Raw genomic sequence first — 6,711 nt, forward strand, 5'->3', positions numbered from 1 at the left:
CCCAGGCTAAAACAGCCTTTCTTAAAAGCTGGTCTAAGGCATTCTGCCAACCCACAGTCAGGTGGTGGGTACCCTGCAGGCATGTCCAATAACATACCTCAGATACTCAGATAGCTCAGTCACCTCTTCTGCAAAGAATTCCCCTCTGACCTGCCTTGTCTGTGGCAATCTCTCCTTCTCTAGGTTTTAATAGTTACTTTTGAACCAGAAATTCCCTGCCTGTACTGCCCACACTGCCTCTGTTTCTTCAGGCTTGTTTCTTTCAAATCACACACACACACACACACACACACACACACACACACACACACACACACACACGCACGGTAGTGTCTTACAAGAATAGGCACCAGTGCAAACTTAGCAGCACATAGACTAAAACTGGAACAATACAAACAGGATTAGCATGACCCCTGTGCAAAGATGACATGCAAATTCGTGAAGCATTCCATATTTTTAAACGTTTTAAAAGAACAGGCACCACATACATATCACCTGCCGTGTCAGGCACTGCTCAGCCCTTTGCACTCAAACCTCACAATGACCCTGAGTGGAGATGTTATTATCCCATTTTATAGATGAGGAAATGGAGGCAGAAAGTGTAAGTTACTTAACCAAAGCCACACAGTTTGTAAAGGGCAGAGCTGGGACTTAAATCCAGGTCTATCTGCTTGCAAATCATGTTTATTTAACCACCGTGTTGAATTGCCTTCTTTAGCAGCAAAGTGGCTACTCAATCAGTGATCGCCGGGAGATACATGAATCTAGCTGAGGAATTCAGGCATGCTGCCCCTTGTCTCTCCTTCCACATCTTCATTAAGTCCCAATGCCAGGCATCCTCTCTGCTCCATGTAATGGAGGGGCAGAAGGATGCTTTCCCCTGGGCCTGGAGGAAATATAAACACATCTGGAAGGAGGCCACTGCTGAGCAAACCAAACTCCCCTCAGAGTGTGGACAGGAGGGGGTGTCTATAAATAATCATAAGAGTGTGAAGAGATTCTTTCCCCTAGGGCTCCCTTTGCGAAAGGTTGATGGTAATTGATGAGGCTATAGGGACATGCCGGTCCTTCTGCTCTTAGAACCAGGTGTGGTTATTTACAAAAATGTCACTTTCCCATCCCTTCCTCCCCATCTCTGCCAGAGGCTTGGAGATCAACAAGTGTCAATTTACTGCTGCCCCGCGGCACACAGCAATGAGCCACCTGTACACCCCACTGCCTACAAACAAGACTTAGGCTCCTGCTCTGGCTGAGAGTTGCTTCCTCTTTGGAAATTTGGAAAGAGAGAGAGAATCACAGATTTCCTCCTTTCCAGGCAGAGAGAGGTCACCAGACCTCCCTCAAACCATATCACAAACCACTAAGTCAATAAAATCTGGAGTTCCCACATTGCCCAGCTCATAGTGGGGAAATAAACAGACCGCTGGACCGGAAGTCAGAAGTGTGGATACTGACCCCAGATGGGCCACCTGTTAGCAATCAGTGTCTGAGTTCCAGCTCCTACATCTGTAAAATGGAGGTGGGTCTTCTGTCACGTGCCACATACAAAGGGTTTTGAAAAGAATAAATTAAGCAATGCTGTTAAATAATTTGTACTGTGAGAGATCATCATTAGTATAGTCACGATCACAATGCAGTCCTGTGAGCCACCGTTAAGAGTGCCCAAGACAGGTTCCAGAAAATACCTTAAAACTGTACTGCCAGCACTCCCGCAGCCTTGCTGGTCATTGACCAGCCCAAATTGCCTTGAAAATCATAACAACCAAACATATGAATAAAATCTAGAGAATAAACAACAGTTTGCCCGTGTGTAGACTAGATTCGGGGATTCTTTTACGTTGATTGTCAAGGGCACTGTGCAGGATGGGAGATTGAGTTTTGAAAGCATCCCGAAGGAAAGTTTCATTTTAACAGTATCCCTTCCATTTTAAATAGAAAAATATGCCAGAGACAGAAACTCTGTAGGTCTTCTACTGTGCACTACAACAAACGCAATAACAATTCCATCTACTGCACCAGGAAGCCAAGGTATCATGGAGTTCACCAAGGATAGTATGGTGCCCAGGCCTGACTTCCTGGAAGAGGATGCCCATCATGGAGCCCATGACTCCTTGGGGTAGGAGCCCAAATCCCAGGATGGAAAATAGAGAATCTTATGAGAATCTTATGTCAACCAGCAGTCCTTACCACTATAGCCACGTTATTGAATTCTCTGTCCGTGGTGCTGGCTGAAGGAGTAAAGCCATTTTAGGTGCTATTCTAGCTGTGCTGTCCCATCCTAAACCTTCCTTCCACACTGTCTCAATATCTCTAACTCTTCTCCATCCCCAAACCACTGACCAAGTTGAAGCATCATCTCTCACCTGGACCAGGACAATAGCTTCCTAACTGCTCTCATTCATTCATCAAATATCTATTGAGCACCAGCCATGGACTAGGCACTGTCCCAGACCCTGGAGAAAAGCAGTGAACAAAAGAAACAAAACGGCTGGCTCTCAGGGAGCTAACATTTCTAGCAACCCCCGTGTCTAGTATCATTCTTTTACAGCCCATCCTCCACGTTGGCCAACAGAGAAATCTCAAAATCACAGATCTGACCATGGCCCTCCCAGGCTGGAAACCTTTCCCTGGTTCCTCATTCCTAAGTTTGAAGTTCAAGCTTCATGGCCCACGAGACCCTTCCAAACTTAGACCCACCAAACCATGCAGCCTCATCTTCACCTCTTCCCTGCCCCAGCATCCCTTTCATGGTGGAAAGAGCCTGGAACAAATAGCAGCGAGCATCAGCTGGCGCACCTGGAACTTGTGGGCAGAGGGTCAGCAGGTGTGCCTGGCCCGTCCTCTGGGCATTCTGCAGAGAAGGACGTTTAGGCTGCAGCACAGCTGTGTATACAGTGGGTCATCAGAGGGCTCTACCCCTTGTTGTTCTCCATTTGTAAGGAGGAAATGTGAAAGTGTCTTTGCCCCAGGAAGGGGACAAAGGATAAGCGTTTGGGACTCAGGCACCAAGAGATGCAGGCTGAAGTGCCAGGTGTGTGGAGGACTGCTGCACCTGGAGACACTGGGAGCCCCCATTCCATGGGAAACTGAATTCAGACACAGCTAACACTGACCGAGGAGTAGAGCCTATCCAGGTCCCACGGGACCTGCCCCCTCTTCTGGGATTAGAGAATCATCCATCCTAGGTAACCCCAATGCCAGGTAACCCAGAGAGAGTCCCTAGTATCATTCATTTATCAGTTTCACCTGTTTCCAGCCACACCCGCATCACAGCATATGGCCTCGCCTGAAGCCCCAGATACACAAACTCTTCATTCCCCAAGCATGCCAAGCACTCTGATGCCTCCATGCCTTTACACATGTGCTTCCTGGTACCTGTGGCACTTTGTCCCCTATCAATCTGGAAAATTCTCCCCACAGATGTCAAAGAGAGCATCTGACAAAAGAGGTGGTTTATGTCATCATTCAAAGCCTTAATTCTCCCATCTGAGACCTCTGATCAACCCCATACATATATATACCACTTCATACATTGGGCAGAGTTAAATTTCTCCCCCAGGAGTCCTGTTAAACTTTGCTTCTTGCAATCTATTTCTCTGCACACTGAATTATAAACTCCTCAATGTATGGAACATGCCTGCCATCTCTATATTCTACCTGCCACAGAGTAGGTAATAAGAGAATGTTTGTGGCAGATGTTGACTTGGAGTAGACACACCAAGCGGTCTCCTGTCACAGAGCCTTAGCACATGCTGATCCCTCAGCTTGGGAATGCTCTTCCGATCATTTCAAATGACTGGCTCCTTCCTATTCTGTAGGTCTCAGCTTCAATTTCACTTCCCTATAAATCAATATAAAATAAGTTATTTTCCACGTGGCACCCTGCTTTCTTCTCCATGGAATTTTCATAATTTATAATGTTCATTGTCTATCTCTTCTACTTGACTATAGGCTCCATGATGCATAGACCTGTGTCTATTTTATTCACCACTGTAGGGGAGGGGAAGGAGAAAAGCAGCTTAATCTTTAACTGTTTTTATGAAGGAAGCACATATGGCCCAGAAAAAAGCCAGGTTAATGAGTTTCTTTCTTCTGACCGAGCCCTGTACCACTCCCACTCCTACAGCAGTGCTTCTCCATCTTGCCACATATTGTAATTACCTGGACAATTTTAAGCATTACTGACACCTGGGTCCCACTACCAGGCATTCTGGTTCAATTATTAGAGGTATTGCCTGAATATGGTGAGGTTTGGATGCTACCCAGGTGCTTCTAATGTACAGCCAGGACTGGGAGTCACTGCCCTGTAGTGGGGTTTGCTCTCCCAGGTTTTTAAAGGCCTCCTGGGGTCATGACTGACAGCTTTGTCACCTGAGATCACTGTTGTCACCTGACACGGAGAAGAAGCCCACAGCACCTCTGGCCACATGAGCATCATCACCTGAGCTCCTTAGAGGAGATAACACGTGAGACGTAATAGGTTCTGATGCTCCACCAAGAGGTTCCCAGTGATCAGATGGGATTGAGTAGACAGAGCTGGCTTGTCACAGAGAGGAGCTAAGGCAATTGTTCCTTTGGGATGTGGCTACCAAAGCAGGATGGTCACCCAGCTGGGCCTTTGCTTCTCCTTCCTTCCGATTTCTGTTCTCTCTCTGGCTAATCTGTCTTAGGTCACCTGGGTTAAACAGGTCTCCAGCCAGGTTCTCCCTGGTCTTGCAAGGGAAAAGCTGGCTGCAAGTCTTGTGTTTTATCCGGCATATAGTCCTCATTGTTTCAGAATAAACATCTCTGAGTAGAGAAAAGCTATTATCAGATCTATGCTTACAAATAAAGCTCTGACAGTTGAAATTTTATTAGTAGTTTAATATCTTCCAGTCCACAGACTTTTATTGCATTTCTCCTAAATACCAATCACAGAGCTAGGGGCAGGAAATTTTTTAAATGCATAAGATGCAGCCCCTTCTCTCCATGAGCTAGGAGGGGAAATAGGCTGGTAAAGGGATCACTGTAGACAAAGGTGAAATGTGAAGCCAAGGATGACCCCAAGGCATCATGGGAGGTAGGGAGGTGATTCCTGAACTCAGCCATTGAGGATGGCCAGGAGTCGGCCAGATACAGGTGAAAAGGACTTCCGAGGCAGAGGGGTCAATGTAAACAAAGGCTACTTGAACAAAGATGACTGAGAAAGGAAACTGCATTAAGAAGGGCAAACCATTTTCAGTCCTGCTCAGAAGACACCCTCCTCTCTAGAAGGCCTCATTATATCAGGGATAAACCTTGCCATACCCTCCTGCAGCTTTGGAGACCTTCAAGATCGTGGAGGAGTAAGACGTGGAGATCACCTTCCTCCCCATAAATACATCAAAAATACATCTACATGTGGAACAACTCCTACAGAACACCTACTGAACGCTGGCAGAAGACCTCAGACTTCCCAAAAGGCAAGAAATTCCCTATGTACCTGGGTAAGGCAAAAGAAAAAAGAAAAAACAGAGACAAAAGAATAGGGATGGAACCTGCACCTCTGGGAGGGAGCCGTGAAGGAGGAAAGGTTTCCACACACTAGGAAACCGCTTCACTGGCAGAGATGGGGGGGTGGGTGGGTGGGAAGCTTTGGAGCCACGGAGGAGAGTGCAGCAACAGGGGTGCAGAGGGCAAAGCGAGAGATTCCCACACAGAGGATCGGTGCCGACCAGCACTCACCAACCTGAGAGGCTTGTCTGCTCACCCACAAGGGTGGGTTAAGGCTGGAAGCTGAGGCTCGGGCTTCAAAGGTCAGACCCCAGGGAGAGGACTGGAGTTGGCTGTGTGAAGATAGCCTGAAGGGGGCTGTGCACCACAGCTAGCCAGGAGGGAGTCCAGGAAAAAGTCTGGACCTGCCAGAGAGGCAAGAGACCTTTGTTTCGGGGTGCTCAAGGAGAGGGGATTCCTTCCAGTGTGCTCACAGAAGGCAGAGAACTGCCTAAACTAGCTCCAGGGACGGGCACGAGCCATGGCTATCAGCTCGGGCCCCAGAGTTGGGCAGGAACCACTAACGCTGCTGCTGCTGCCACCAAGAATCCTGTGTACAAGCGCAGGTCACTATCCACACTCTGCCAGGAGGCTCTGCAACACACCACTGCCAGGGCCTCACGATCCAGGGACAACTTCCCTGGGAGAGCACACCGTGTGCCTCAGGCTGTTGCAACGTCACACTGGTCTCTGCTGCCTCAGGCTCGCTCTGCATTCCAATTATGACTACTGTACCCCTCCCTCCCCCCAGCCTGAGGAAGCAAGAGAACCCTACTCAGCCACTGCTTTAACCCCCTCCTCTCTGGGTGGGGGGGAATAGACTCCTGAGGGTGGCCTACACAGAGAGGCAGGGCCAAAACCAAAGCTGAACCCGAGGAGCTGTGTGAACAAAGAAGAGAAAGGGAAATTTCTCCATGCAGGCTCAGGAGCAGCAGATTAAATCCCCCCAATCAACTTGATAAACCCTGTGTCTGAAGAATACCTGAACAGACAACGAATGTTCCCAAAATTGAGATGGTGGATTTTGGGAGCAACTGTAGACTTGAGGTTTGCTTTCTGCATCTAATTTGTTTCTGGTTTTATGTTTATCTTAGCTTAGTATTTAGTGCTTATTATCACTGGTGTATTTGTTTATTGGCTTGGTTGCTCTCTTCCTTTTATATATATATATATATATATATATATATATATATATATTAT

At 47.5% G+C, this 6,711-nt stretch overlaps 1 non-coding gene across 1 annotated transcript; it reads left to right on the forward strand.

Annotated features, from left to right (window-relative positions):
• Positions 1-352: 352 nt before the first annotated feature.
• On the forward strand, positions 353-458 carry LOC117313486 (U6 spliceosomal RNA). Its single transcript, XR_004527992.1, has one exon. It is a non-coding gene; the product is annotated as a U6 spliceosomal RNA (small nuclear RNA).
• The last annotated feature ends 6,253 nt before the right edge of the window (positions 459-6,711 follow it).

The sequence above is a fragment of the Tursiops truncatus genome, chromosome 8 (genome assembly GCF_011762595.2).
Source record: "Tursiops truncatus isolate mTurTru1 chromosome 8, mTurTru1.mat.Y, whole genome shotgun sequence".
In the NCBI taxonomy this organism is placed as follows: Eukaryota; Metazoa; Chordata; class Mammalia; order Artiodactyla; family Delphinidae; genus Tursiops; species Tursiops truncatus.